At 58.6% G+C, this 13,880-nt stretch overlaps 7 non-coding genes across 7 annotated transcripts; all 7 read right to left on the bottom strand.

The window, feature by feature from the left end:
* Positions 1 to 1,696: 1,696 nt before the first annotated feature.
* Positions 1,697 to 1,815, bottom strand: LOC146676400 (5S ribosomal RNA). Its single transcript, XR_014910729.1, has one exon. It is a non-coding gene; the product is annotated as a 5S ribosomal RNA (ribosomal RNA).
* Positions 1,816 to 4,059: 2,244 nt separating this feature from the next.
* LOC146676399 (5S ribosomal RNA) lies at positions 4,060 to 4,178 on the bottom strand. Its single transcript, XR_014911288.1, has one exon. It is a non-coding gene; the product is annotated as a 5S ribosomal RNA (ribosomal RNA).
* A 1,340-nt stretch (positions 4,179 to 5,518) lies between these two features.
* On the bottom strand, positions 5,519 to 5,637 carry LOC146676398 (5S ribosomal RNA). The gene has a single exon (XR_014910728.1). It is a non-coding gene; the product is annotated as a 5S ribosomal RNA (ribosomal RNA).
* A 2,124-nt stretch (positions 5,638 to 7,761) lies between these two features.
* LOC146676397 (5S ribosomal RNA) lies at positions 7,762 to 7,880 on the bottom strand. The gene has a single exon (XR_014910727.1). It is a non-coding gene; the product is annotated as a 5S ribosomal RNA (ribosomal RNA).
* Positions 7,881 to 9,808: 1,928 nt separating this feature from the next.
* On the bottom strand, positions 9,809 to 9,927 carry LOC146676396 (5S ribosomal RNA). The gene has a single exon (XR_014910726.1). It is a non-coding gene; the product is annotated as a 5S ribosomal RNA (ribosomal RNA).
* A 2,244-nt stretch (positions 9,928 to 12,171) lies between these two features.
* Positions 12,172 to 12,290, bottom strand: LOC146676395 (5S ribosomal RNA). Its single transcript, XR_014911287.1, has one exon. It is a non-coding gene; the product is annotated as a 5S ribosomal RNA (ribosomal RNA).
* A 1,260-nt stretch (positions 12,291 to 13,550) lies between these two features.
* On the bottom strand, positions 13,551 to 13,669 carry LOC146676394 (5S ribosomal RNA). Its single transcript, XR_014910724.1, has one exon. It is a non-coding gene; the product is annotated as a 5S ribosomal RNA (ribosomal RNA).
* Positions 13,670 to 13,880: the final 211 nt, after the last annotated feature.

The following is a 13,880-nucleotide window of genomic DNA, read 5'->3' as shown; positions in this document are numbered from 1 at the left end:
TGGTGTAAGTGGCCTGAGCAAGTGCCACAGGCCCTGGTGTGGTGTAAGTGGCCTAAGCCAGAGCCACAGGCCCTGGTGTGGTGTAAGTGGCCTCAATAGCAAATAAGGCCCTGGTGTGGTGTAAGTGGCCTGAGCAAGAACCACAGGGCCTGGTTTGGTGAAGATGGCCTCGGCCAGAAGCGCAGGGCCTGGTGTAATGTGAGTGGCCTGAGCAAGAGCCACAGGCCCTGGTGTGGTGTAAGTGGCCTCAGCCAGCAGCCACAGGCCCTGGTGTGGTGTAAGTCGCCTCAGCCAGAATCCACAGCCACTGGTGTGGTGTAAGTGGCCTCAGCCAGCAGCAAAAGGGCCCTGGTGTGGTGTAAGTCGCCTCAGCCAGCAGCCACAGGCCCTGGTGTGGTGTAGGTGGCCTCAGCCAGCAGCCACAGGCCCTGGTGTGGTGTAAGTGGCCTCAATAGCAACTAAGGCCCTGGTGTGGTGTAAGTGGCCTCAGCCAGCAGCCACAGGCCCTGGTGTGGTGTAAGTGGCCTCAGCCAGTGCCACAGGCCCTGGTGTGGTGTAAGTGGCCTGAGCAAGAGCCACAGACACTGGTGTGGTGTAATTGGCCTCAGCCAGCAGCCACAGGCCCTGGTGTGGTGTAAGTGGCCTCAGCCAGCAGCAAAAGGGCCCTGGTGTGGTGTAAGTGGCCTCAGCCAGCAGCCACAGCCCCTGGTGTGGTGTAGGTGGCCTCAGCCAGAAGCCACAGGCACTGGTGTGGTGTAAGTGGCCTCAGCCAGCAGCAAAAGGGCCCTGGTGTGGTGTAAGTGGCCTCAGCCAGCAGCCACAGGCCCTGGTGTGGTGTAAGTGGCCTCAGCCAGCAGCCACAGGCCCTGGTGTGGTGTAAGTGGCCTCAGCCAGTGCCACAGGCCCTGGTGTGGTGTAAGTGGCCTGAGCAAGAGCCACAGACCCTGGTGTGGTGTAATTGGCCTCAGCCAGCAGCCACAGGCCCTGGTGTGGTGTAAGTCGCCTCAGCTAGAAGACACAGGCACTGGTGTGGTGTAAGTGGCCTCAGCCAGCAGCAAAAGGGCCCTGGTGTGGTGTAAGTCGCCTCAGCCAGCAGCCACAGGCCCTGGTGTGGTGTAGGTGGCCTCAGCCAGCAGCCACAGGCCCTGGTGTGGTGTAAGTGGCCTCAGCCAGAAGCCACAGGCACTGGTGTGGTGTAAGTGGCCTCAGCCAGCAGCCACAGGCCCTGGTGTGGTGTAAGTGGCCTCAGCCAGCAGCCACAGGCCCTGGTGTGGTGTAAGTGGCCTGAGCAAGAGCCACAGGCCCTGGTGTGGTGTAAGTGGCCTGAGCAAGAGCCACAGACCCTGGTGTGGTGTAATTGGCCTCAATAGCAACTAATGCCCTGGTGTGGTGTAGGTGGCCTCAGCCAGCAGCCACAGGCCCTGGTGTGGTGTAAGTGGCCTCAGCCAGCAGCCACAGGCCCTGGTGTGGTGTAAGTGGCCTCAGCCAGAGCCACAGGCCCTGATGTGGTGTAAGTGGCCCCAGCCGGTCACTCAGGCCCTTGTGTGGTGTAGGTTGCATCAGCTAGCAGCACAAGACATTGGAAAAGAGCCAAAAGCAATGTCGTTAATGTGCCCTCATTAATGGGCAGATGCTTTTTGTCTTTTAATACACCCCTTCTCTGGATCAAAAGCGATTCAATGACATGAAAATGAAAGGCTTACAGCACCAGGTATTCCCAGGCAGTCTCCCATCCAAGTACTAGCCAAGCCCAGCCCTGCTTAGCTTCCGAGATCAGACGAGGTCGGGCGTGCTCAGGGTGGTATGGCCGTAAGCTGCTGGCCCCAGCACAATGTCTCAATTTATGGATTCAAGTGATTAGGTGGCAAGTACCTGAAGTTACGAAGACAATCCTATAACCATACCTGCATGTTTGCATAATACCCTAACCCAAAGGCTCAGTTTGGCATTTATCCAACAGCACAGGCCCTGGATTGTTGAAGATGGCCTCAGGAACCAGCACAGGGCCTGGTGTGTTGTACATGGCCACAGCAAGCAGCACAGGGCCTGGTTTGGTGAAGATGGCCTCAGCAAGCAGCCACAGGCCCTGGTTTGGTGTAAGTGGCCTCAGCCAGCAGCCACAGGCCCTGGTGTGGTGTAAGTGGCCTCAGCCAGCAGCCACAGGCCCTGGTGTGGTCTAAGTGGCCTCAGCCAGTGCCACAGGCCCTGGTGTGGTGTAAGTGGCCTGAGCAAGAGCCACAGGCCCTGGTGTGGTGTAAGTGGCCTCAGCCAGCAGCCACAGGCCCTGGTGTGGTGTAAGTGGCCTGAGCAAGTGCCACAGGCCCTGGTGTGGTGTAAGTGGCCTAAGCCAGAGCCACAGGCCCTGGTGTGGTGTAAGTGGCCTCAATAGCAAATAAGGCCCTGGTGTGGTGTAAGTGGCTTGAGCAAGAACCACAGGGCCTGGTTTGGTGAAGATGGCCTCGGCCAGAAGCGCAGGGCCTGGTGTAATGTGAGTGGCCTGAGCAAGAGCCACAGGCCCTGGTGTGGTGTAAGTGGCCTCAGCCAGCAGCCACAGGCCCTGGTGTGGTGTAAGTCGCCTCAGGCAGAATCCACAGCCACTGGTGTGGTGTAAGTGGCCTCAGCCAGCAGCAAAAGGGCCCTGGTGTGGTGTAAGTCGCCTCAGCCAGCAGCCACAGGCCCTGGTGTGGTGTAGGTGGCCTCAGCCAGCAGCCACAGGCCCTGGTGTGGTGTAAGTGGCCTCAATAGCAACTAAGGCCCTGGTGTGGTGTAAGTGGCTTCAGCCAGCAGCCACAGGCTCTGGTGTGGTGTAACTGGCCTCAGCCAGCAGCCACAGGCCCTGGTGTGGTGTAAGTGGCCTCAGCCAGCAGCCACAGGCCCTGGTGTGGTGTAAGTGGCCTCAGCCAGTGCCACAGGCCCTGGTGTGGTGTAAGTGGCCTGAGCAAGAGCCACAGACCCTGGTGTGGTGTAATTGGCCTCAGCCAGCAGCCACAGGCCCTGGTGTGGTGTAAGTGGCCTCAGCCAGCAGCAAAAGGGCCCTGGTGTGGTGTAAGTGGCCTCAGCCAGCAGCCACAGCCCCTGGTGTGGTGTAGGTGGCCTCAGCCAGAAGCCACAGGCACTGGTGTGGTGTAAGTGGCCTCAGCCAGCAGCAAAAGGGCCCTGGTGTGGTGTAAGTGGCCTCAGCCAGCAGCCACAGGCCCTGGTGTGGTGTAAGTGGCCTCAGCCAGCAGCCACAGGCCCTGGTGTGGTGTAAGTGGCCTCAGCCAGTGCCACAGGCCCTGGTGTGGTGTAAGTGGCCTGAGCAAGAGCCACAGACCCTGGTGTGGTGTAATTGGCCTCAGCCAGCAGCCACAGGCCCTGGTGTGGTGTAAGTGGCCTCAGCTAGAAGACACAGGCACTGGTGTGGTGTAAGTGGCCTCAGCCAGCAGCAAAAGGGCCCTGGTGTGGTGTAAGTCGCCTCAGCCAGCAGCCACAGGCCCTGGTGTGGTGTAGGTGGCCTCAGCCAGCAGCCACAGGCCCTGGTGTGGTGTAAGTGGCCTCAGCCAGAAGCCACAGGCACTGGTGTGGTGTAAGTGGCCTCAGCCAGCAGCCACAGGCCCTGGTGTGGTGTAAGTGGCCTCAGCCAGTGCCACAGGCCCTGGTGTGGTGTAAGTGGCCTGAGCAAGAGCCACAGGCCCTGGTGTGGTGTAAGTGGCCTGAGCAAGAGCCACAGACCCTGGTGTGGTGTAATTGGCCTCAATAGCAACTAATGCCCTGGTGTGGTGTAGGTGGCCTCAGCCAGCAGCCACAGGCCCTGGTGTGGTGTAAGTGGCCTCAGCCAGCAGCCACAGGCCCTGGTGTGGTGTAAGTGGCCTCAGCCAGAGCCACAGGCCCTGATGTGGTGTAAGTGGCCCCAGCCGGTCACTCAGGCCCTTGTGTGGTGTAGGTTGCATCAGCTAGCAGCACAAGACATTGGAAAAGAGCCAAAAGCAATGTCGTTAATGTGCCCTCATTAATGGGCAGATGCTTTTTGTCTTTTAATACACCCCTTCTCTGGATCAAAAGCGGTTCAATGACATGAAAGGCTTACAGCACCAGGTATTCCCAGGCAGTCTCCCATCCAAGTACTAACCAAGCCCAGCCCTGCTTAGCTTCCGAGATCAGACGAGGTCGGGCGTGCTCAGGGTGGTATGGCCGTAAGCTGCTGGCTCCAGCACAATGTCTCAATTTATGGATTCAAGTGATTAGGTGGCAAGTACCTGAAGTTACGAAGACAATCCTATAACCATACCTGCATGTTTGCATAATACCCTAACCCAAAGGCTCAGTTTGGCATTTATCCAACAGCACAGGCCCTGGATTGTTGAAGATGGCCTCAGGAACCAGCACAGGGCCTGGTGTGTTGTACATGGCCACAGCAAGCAGCACAGGGCCTGGTTTGGTGAAGATGGCCTCGGCCAGAAGCGCAGGGCCTGGTGTGATGTGAGTGGCCTGAGCAGGAGCAACAGGCCTTGGTGTGGTGTAAGTGGCCTCAGCCAGCAGCCACAGGCCCTGGTGTGGTGTAAGTCGCCTCAGCCAGAAGCCACAGGCCCTGGTGTGGTGTAAGTGGCCTCAGCCAGCAGCCACAGGCCCTGGTGTGGTGTAAGTGGCCTCAGCCAGTGCCACAGGCCCTGGTGTGGTGTAAGTGGCCTGAGCAAGAGCCACAGACCCTGGTGTGGTGTAATTGGCCTCAGCCAGCAGCCACAGGCCCTGGTGTGGTGTAAGTCGCCTCAGCTAGAAGACACAGGCACTGGTGTGGTGTAAGTGGCCTCAGCCAGCAGCAAAAGGGCCCTGGTGTGGTGTAAGTGGCCTCAGCCAGCAGCCACAGGCCCTGGTGTGGTGTAGGTGGCCTCAGCCAGCAGCCACAGGCCCTGGTGTGGTGTAAGTGGCCTCAGCCAGCAGCCACAGGCCCTGGTGTGGTGTAAGTGGCCTCAGCCAGCAGCAAAAGGGCCCTGGTGTGGTGTAAGTCGCCTCAGCCAGCAGCCACAGGCCCTGGTGTGGTGTAAGTGGCCTCAGCCAGCAGCCACAGGCCCTGGTGTGGTGTAAGTGGCCTCAGCCAGCAGCCACAGGCCCTGGTGTGGTGTAAGTGGCCTGAGCAAGAGCCACAGGCCCTGGTGTGGTGTAAGTGGCCTGAGCAAGAGCCACAGACCCTGGTGTGGTGTAATTGGCCTCAATAGCAACTAATGCCCTGGTGTGGTGTAGGTGGCCTCAGCCAGCAGCCACAGGCCCTGGTGTGGTGTAAGTGGCCTCAGCCAGCAGCCACAGGCCCTGGTGTGGTGTAAGTGGCCTCAGCCAGAGCCACAGGCCCTGATGTGGTGTAAGTGGCCCCAGCCGGTCACTCAGGCCCTTGTGTGGTGTAGGTTGCATCAGCTAGCAGCACAAGACATTGGAAAAGAGCCAAAAGCAATGTCGTTAATGTGCCCTCATTAATGGGCAGATGCTTTTTGTCTTTTAATACACCCCTTCTCTGGATCAAAAGCGATTCAATGACATGAAAATGAAAGGCTTACAGCACCAGGTATTCCCAGGCAGTCTCCCATCCAAGTACTAGCCAAGCCCAGCCCTGCTTAGCTTCCGAGATCAGACGAGGTCGGGCGTGCTCAGGGTGGTATGGCCGTAAGCTGCTGGCCCCAGCACAATGTCTCAATTTATGGATTCAAGTGATTAGGTGGCAAGTACCTGAAGTTACGAAGACAATCCTATAACCATACCTGCATGTTTGCATAATACCCTAACCCAAAGGCTCAGTTTGGCATTTATCCAACAGCACAGGCCCTGGATTGTTGAAGATGGCCTCAAGAACCAGCACAGGACCTGGTGTGTTTTACATGGCCACAGCAAGCAGCACAGGGCCTGGTTTGGTGAAGATGGCCTCAGCAAGCAGCCACAGGCCCTGGTTTGGTGTAAGTGGCCTCAGCCAGCAGCCACAGGCCCTGGTGTGGTCTAAGTGGCCTCAGCCAGTGCCACAGGCCCTGGTGTGGTGTAAGTGGCCTGAGCAAGAGCCACAGGCCCTGGTGTGGTGTAAGTGGCCTCAGCCAGCAGCCACAGGCCCTGGTGTGGTGTAAGTGGCCTGAGCAAGTGCCACAGGCCCTGGTGTGGTGTAAGTGGCCTAAGCCAGAGCCACAGGCCCTGGTGTGGTGTAAGTGGCCTCAATAGCAAATAAGGCCCTGGTGTGGTGTAAGTGGCCTGAGCAAGAACCACAGGGCCTGGTTTGGTGAAGATGGCCTCGGCCAGAAGCGCAGGGCCTGGTGTAATGTGAGTGGCCTGAGCAAGAGCCACAGGCCCTGGTGTGGTGTAAGTGGCCTCAGCCAGCAGCCACAGGCCCTGGTGTGGTGTAAGTCGCCTCAGCCAGAATCCACAGCCACTGGTGTGGTGTAAGTGGCCTCAGCCAGCAGCAAAAGGGCCCTGGTGTGGTGTAAGTCGCCTCAGCCAGCAGCCACAGGCCCTGGTGTGGTGTAGGTGGCCTCAGCCAGCAGCCACAGGCCCTGGTGTGGTGTAAGTGGCCTCAATAGCAACTAAGGCCCTGGTGTGGTGTAAGTGGCCTCAGCCAGCAGCCACAGGCCCTGGTGTGGTGTAAGTGGCCTCAGCCAGTGCCACAGGCCCTGGTGTGGTGTAAGTGGCCTGAGCAAGAGCCACAGACCCTGGTGTGGTGTAATTGGCCTCAGCCAGCAGCCACAGGCCCTGGTGTGGTGTAAGTGGCCTCAGCCAGCAGCAAAAGGGCCCTGGTGTGGTGTAAGTGGCCTCAGCCAGCAGCCACAGCCCCTGGTGTGGTGTAGGTGGCCTCAGCCAGAAGCCACAGGCACTGGTGTGGTGTAAGTGGCCTCAGCCAGCAGCAAAAGGGCCCTGGTGTGGTGTAAGTGGCCTCAGCCAGCAGCCACAGGCCCTGGTGTGGTGTAAGTGGCCTCAGCCAGCAGCCACAGGCCCTGGTGTGGTGTAAGTGGCCTCAGCCAGTGCCACAGGCCCTGGTGTGGTGTAAGTGGCCTGAGCAAGAGCCACAGACCCTGGTGTGGTGTAATTGGCCTCAGCCAGCAGCCACAGGCCCTGGTGTGGTGTAAGTCGCCTCAGCTAGAAGACACAGGCACTGGTGTGGTGTAAGTGGCCTCAGCCAGCAGCAAAAGGGCCCTGGTGTGGTGTAAGTCGCCTCAGCCAGCAGCCACAGGCCCTGGTGTGGTGTAGGTGGCCTCAGCCAGCAGCCACAGGCCCTGGTGTGGTGTAAGTGGCCTCAGCCAGAAGCCACAGGCACTGGTGTGGTGTAAGTGGCCTCAGCCAGCAGCCACAGGCCCTGGTGTGGTGTAAGTGGCCTCAGCCAGTGCCACAGGCCCTGGTGTGGTGTAAGTGGCCTGAGCAAGAGCCACAGGCCCTGGTGTGGTGTAAGTGGCCTGAGCAAGAGCCACAGACCCTGGTGTGGTGTAATTGGCCTCAATAGCAACTAATGCCCTGGTGTGGTGTAGGTGGCCTCAGCCAGCAGCCACAGGCCCTGGTGTGGTGTAAGTGGCCTCAGCCAGCAGCCACAGGCCCTGGTGTGGTGTAAGTGGCCTCAGCCAGAGCCACAGGCCCTGATGTGGTGTAAGTGGCCCCAGCCGGTCACTCAGGCCCTTGTGTGGTGTAGGTTGCATCAGCTAGCAGCACAAGACATTGGAAAAGAGCCAAAAGCAATGTCGTTAATGTGCCCTCATTAATGGGCAGATGCTTTTTGTCTTTTAATACACCCCTTCTCTGGATCAAAAGCGGTTCAATGACATGAAAGGCTTACAGCACCAGGTATTCCCAGGCAGTCTCCCATCCAAGTACTAGCCAAGCCCAGCCCTGCTTAGCTTCCGAGATCAGACGAGGTCGGGCGTGCTCAGGGTGGTATGGCCGTAAGCTGCTGGCTCCAGCACAATGTCTCAATTTATGGATTCAAGTGATTAGGTGGCAAGTACCTGAAGTTACGAAGACAATCCTATAACAATACCTGCATGTGTGCATAATACCCTAACCCAAAGGCTCAGTTTGGCATTTATCCAACAGCACAGGCCCTGGATTGTTGAAGATGGCCTCAAGAACCAGCACAGGACCTGGTGTGTTTTACATGGCCACAGCAAGCAGCACAGGGCCTGGTTTGGTGAAGATGGCCTCAGCAAGCAGCCACAGGCCCTGGTTTGGTGTAAGTGGCCTCAGCCAGCAGCCACAGGCCCTGGTGTGGTGTAAGTGGCCTCAGCCAGCAGCCACAGGCCCTGGTGTGGTCTAAGTGGCCTCAGCCAGTGCCACAGGCCCTGGTGTGGTGTAAGTGGCCTGAGCAAGAGCCACAGGCCCTGGTGTGGTGTAAGTGGCCTCAGCCAGCAGCCACAGACCCTGGTGTGGTGTAATTGGCCTCAGCCAGCAGCCACAGGCCCTGGTGTGGTGTAAGTCGCCTCAGCTAGAAGACACAGGCCCTGGTGTGGTCTAAGTGGCCTCAGTCAGTGCCACAGGCCCTGGTGTGGTGTAAGTGGCCTGAGCAAGAGCCACAGGCCCTGGTGTGGTGTAAGTGGCCTCAGCCAGCAGCCACAGGCCCTGGTGTGGTGTAAGTGGCCTGAGCAAGTGCCACAGGCCCTGGTGTGGTGTAAGTGGCCTAAGCCAGAGCCACAGGCCCTGGTGTGGTGTAAGTGGCCTCAATAGCAAATAAGGCCCTGGTGTGGTGTAAGTGGCCTGAGCAAGAACCACAGGGCCTGGTTTGGTGAAGATGGCCTCGGCCAGAAGCGCAGGGCCTGGTGTGATGTGAGTGGCCTCAGCCAGCAGCAAAAGGGCCCTGGTGTGGTCTAAGTGGCCTCAGGTAGCAGCCACAGGCCCTGTTGTGATGTAACTTGCCTGAGCCAGCAGCCGCAGGCCCTGGTGTGGTGTAAGTGGCCTCAGCCAGAGCCACAGGCCCTGATGTGGTGTAAGTGGCCCCAGCCGGTCACTCAGGCCCTGGTGTGGTGTAAGTGGCCTCAGCCAGTGCCACAGGCCCTGGTGTGGTGTAAGTGGCCTGAGCAAGACCCACAGACCCTGGTGTGGTGAAATTGGCCTCAGCCAGCAGCCACAGGCCTGGTGTGGTGTAAGTGGCCTCAGCCAGCAGCCACAGGCCCTGGTGTGGTGTAAGTGGCCTGAGCAAGAGCCACAGGCCCTGGTGTGGTGTAAGTGGCCTCAGCCAGCAGCCACAGGCCCTGGTGTGGTGTAAGTGGCCTCAGCCAGCAGCCACAGGCCCTGGTGTGGTGTAAGTGGCCTCAGCCAGCAGCAAAAGGGCCCTGGTGTGGTGTAAGTGGCCTCAGCCAGCAGCCACAGGCCCTGGTGTGGTGTAAGTGGCCTCAGCCAGCAGCCACAGGCCCTGGTGTGGTGTAAGTGGCCTCAGCCAGCAGCCACAGGCCCTGGTGTGGTGTAAGTGGCCTGAGCAAGAGCCACAGGCCCTGGTGTGGTGTAAGTGGCCTGAGCAAGAGCCACAGACCCTGGTGTGGTGTAATTGGCCTCAATAGCAACTAATGCCCTGGTGTGGTGTAGGTGGCCTCAGCCAGCAGCCACAGGCCCTGGTGTGGTGTAAGTGGCCTCAGCCAGCAGCCACAGGCCCTGGTGTGGTGTAAGTGGCCTCAGCCAGAGCCACAGGCCCTGATGTGGTGTAAGTGGCCCCAGCCGGTCACTCAGGCCCTTGTGTGGTGTAGGTTGCATCAGCTAGCAGCACAAGACATTGGAAAAGAGCCAAAAGCAATGTCGTTAATGTGCCCTCATTAATGGGCAGATGCTTTTTGTCTTTTAATACACCCCTTCTCTGGATCAAAAGCGATTCAATGACATGAAAATGAAAGGCTTACAGCACCAGGTATTCCCAGGCAGTCTCCCATCCAAGTACTAGCCAAGCCCAGCCCTGCTTAGCTTCCGAGATCAGACGAGGTCGGGCGTGCTCAGGGTGGTATGGCCGTAAGCTGCTGGCCCCAGCACAATGTCTCAATTTATGGATTCAAGTGATTAGGTGGCAAGTACCTGAAGTTACGAAGACAATCCTATAACCATACCTGCATGTTTGCATAATACCCTAACCCAAAGGCTCAGTTTGGCATTTATCCAACAGCACAGGCCCTGGATTGTTGAAGATGGCCTCAGGAACCAGCACAGGGCCTGGTGTGTTGTACATGGCCACAGCAAGCAGCACAGGGCCTGGTTTGGTGAAGATGGCCTCAGCAAGCAGCCACAGGCCCTGGTTTGGTGTAAGTGGCCTCAGCCAGCAGCCACAGGCCCTGGTGTGGTGTAAGTGGCCTCAGCCAGCAGCCACAGGCCCTGGTGTGGTCTAAGTGGCCTCAGCCAGTGCCACAGGCCCTGGTGTGGTGTAAGTGGCCTGAGCAAGAGCCACAGGCCCTGGTGTGGTGTAAGTGGCCTCAGCCAGCAGCCACAGGCCCTGGTGTGGTGTAAGTGGCCTGAGCAAGTGCCACAGGCCCTGGTGTGGTGTAAGTGGCCTAAGCCAGAGCCACAGGCCCTGGTGTGGTGTAAGTGGCCTCAATAGCAAATAAGGCCCTGGTGTGGTGTAAGTGGCCTGAGCAAGAACCACAGGGCCTGGTTTGGTGAAGATGGCCTCGGCCAGAAGCGCAGGGCCTGGTGTAATGTGAGTGGCCTGAGCAAGAGCCACAGGCCCTGGTGTGGTGTAAGTGGCCTCAGCCAGCAGCCACAGGCCCTGGTGTGGTGTAAGTCGCCTCAGCCAGAATCCACAGCCACTGGTGTGGTGTAAGTGGCCTCAGCCAGCAGCAAAAGGGCCCTGGTGTGGTGTAAGTCGCCTCAGCCAGCAGCCACAGGCCCTGGTGTGGTGTAGGTGGCCTCAGCCAGCAGCCACAGGCCCTGGTGTGGTGTAAGTGGCCTCAATAGCAACTAAGGCCCTGGTGTGGTGTAAGTGGCTTCAGCCAGCAGCCACAGGCTCTGGTGTGGTGTAACTGGCCTCAGCCAGCAGCCACAGGCCCTGGTGTGGTGTAAGTGGCCTCAGCCAGCAGCCACAGGCCCTGGTGTGGTGTAAGTGGCCTCAGCCAGTGCCACAGGCCCTGGTGTGGTGTAAGTGGCCTGAGCAAGAGCCACAGACCCTGGTGTGGTGTAATTGGCCTCAGCCAGCAGCCACAGGCCCTGGTGTGGTGTAAGTGGCCTCAGCCAGCAGCAAAAGGGCCCTGGTGTGGTGTAAGTGGCCTCAGCCAGCAGCCACAGCCCCTGGTGTGGTGTAGGTGGCCTCAGCCAGAAGCCACAGGCACTGGTGTGGTGTAAGTGGCCTCAGCCAGCAGCAAAAGGGCCCTGGTGTGGTGTAAGTGGCCTCAGCCAGCAGCCACAGGCCCTGGTGTGGTGTAAGTGGCCTCAGCCAGCAGCCACAGGCCCTGGTGTGGTGTAAGTGGCCTCAGCCAGTGCCACAGGCCCTGGTGTGGTGTAAGTGGCCTGAGCAAGAGCCACAGACCCTGGTGTGGTGTAATTGGCCTCAGCCAGCAGCCACAGGCCCTGGTGTGGTGTAAGTCGCCTCAGCTAGAAGACACAGGCACTGGTGTGGTGTAAGTGGCCTCAGCCAGCAGCAAAAGGGCCCTGGTGTGGTGTAAGTCGCCTCAGCCAGCAGCCACAGGCCCTGGTGTGGTGTAGGTGGCCTCAGCCAGCAGCCACAGGCCCTGGTGTGGTGTAAGTGGCCTCAGCCAGAAGCCACAGGCACTGGTGTGGTGTAAGTGGCCTCAGCCAGCAGCCACAGGCCCTGGTGTGGTGTAAGTGGCCTCAGCCAGTGCCACAGGCCCTGGTGTGGTGTAAGTGGCCTGAGCAAGAGCCACAGGCCCTGGTGTGGTGTAAGTGGCCTGAGCAAGAGCCACAGACCCTGGTGTGGTGTAATTGGCCTCAATAGCAACTAATGCCCTGGTGTGGTGTAGGTGGCCTCAGCCAGCAGCCACAGGCCCTGGTGTGGTGTAAGTGGCCTCAGCCAGCAGCCACAGGCCCTGGTGTGGTGTAAGTGGCCTCAGCCAGAGCCACAGGCCCTGATGTGGTGTAAGTGGCCCCAGCCGGTCACTCAGGCCCTTGTGTGGTGTAGGTTGCATCAGCTAGCAGCACAAGACATTGGAAAAGAGCCAAAAGCAATGTCGTTAATGTGCCCTCATTAATGGGCAGATGCTTTTTGTCTTTTAATACACCCCTTCTCTGGATCAAAAGCGGTTCAATGACATGAAAGGCTTACAGCACCAGGTATTCCCAGGCAGTCTCCCATCCAAGTACTAACCAAGCCCAGCCCTGCTTAGCTTCCGAGATCAGACGAGGTCGGGCGTGCTCAGGGTGGTATGGCCGTAAGCTGCTGGCTCCAGCACAATGTCTCAATTTATGGATTCAAGTGATTAGGTGGCAAGTACCTGAAGTTACGAAGACAATCCTATAACCATACCTGCATGTTTGCATAATACCCTAACCCAAAGGCTCAGTTTGGCATTTATCCAACAGCACAGGCCCTGGATTGTTGAAGATGGCCTCAGGAACCAGCACAGGGCCTGGTGTGTTGTACATGGCCACAGCAAGCAGCACAGGGCCTGGTTTGGTGAAGATGGCCTCGGCCAGAAGCGCAGGGCCTGGTGTGATGTGAGTGGCCTGAGCAGGAGCAACAGGCCTTGGTGTGGTGTAAGTGGCCTCAGCCAGCAGCCACAGGCCCTGGTGTGGTGTAAGTCGCCTCAGCCAGAAGCCACAGGCCCTGGTGTGGTGTAAGTGGCCTCAGCCAGCAGCCACAGGCCCTGGTGTGGTGTAAGTGGCCTCAGCCAGTGCCACAGGCCCTGGTGTGGTGTAAGTGGCCTGAGCAAGAGCCACAGACCCTGGTGTGGTGTAATTGGCCTCAGCCAGCAGCCACAGGCCCTGGTGTGGTGTAAGTCGCCTCAGCTAGAAGACACAGGCACTGGTGTGGTGTAAGTGGCCTCAGCCAGCAGCAAAAGGGCCCTGGTGTGGTGTAAGTGGCCTCAGCCAGCAGCCACAGGCCCTGGTGTGGTGTAGGTGGCCTCAGCCAGCAGCCACAGGCCCTGGTGTGGTGTAAGTGGCCTCAGCCAGCAGCCACAGGCCCTGGTGTGGTGTAAGTGGCCTCAGCCAGCAGCAAAAGGGCCCTGGTGTGGTGTAAGTGGCCTCAGCCAGCAGCCACAGGCCCTGGTGTGGTGTAAGTGGCCTGAGCAAGAGCCACAGGCCCTGGTGTGGTGTAAGTGGCCTGAGCAAGAGCCACAGACCCTGGTGTGGTGTAATTGGCCTCAATAGCAACTAATGCCCTGGTGTGGTGTAGGTGGCCTCAGCCAGCAGCCACAGGCCCTGGTGTGGTGTAAGTGGCCTCAGCCAGCAGCCACAGGCCCTGGTGTGGTGTAAGTGGCCTCAGCCAGAGCCACAGGCCCTGATGTGGTGTAAGTGGCCCCAGCCGGTCACTCAGGCCCTTGTGTGGTGTAGGTTGCATCAGCTAGCAGCACAAGACATTGGAAAAGAGCCAAAAGCAATGTCGTTAATGTGCCCTCATTAATGGGCAGATGCTTTTTGTCTTTTAATACACCCCTTCTCTGGATCAAAAGCGATTCAATGACATGAAAATGAAAGGCTTACAGCACCAGGTATTCCCAGGCAGTCTCCCATCCAAGTACTAGCCAAGCCCAGCCCTGCTTAGCTTCCGAGATCAGACGAGGTCGGGCGTGCTCAGGGTGGTATGGCCGTAAGCTGCTGGCCCCAGCACAATGTCTCAATTTATGGATTCAAGTGATTAGGTGGCAAGTACCTGAAGTTACGAAGACAATCCTATAACCATACCTGCATGTTTGCATAATACCCTAACCCAAAGGCTCAGTTTGGCATTTATCCAACAGCACAGGCCCTGGATTGTTGAAGATGGCCTCAAGAACCAGCACAGGACCTGGTGTGTTTTACATGGC

The sequence above is a fragment of the Rhamphochromis longiceps genome, linkage group LG3 (genome assembly GCF_057381845.1).
Source record: "Rhamphochromis longiceps isolate RC_006_pf linkage group LG3, R_longiceps_female_GT1.1, whole genome shotgun sequence".
Taxonomy (NCBI): Eukaryota; Metazoa; Chordata; class Actinopteri; order Cichliformes; family Cichlidae; genus Rhamphochromis; species Rhamphochromis longiceps.
Note: the sequence above shows the minus strand (reverse complement) of the source record. Positions and strands in the feature narration are given on the sequence as shown.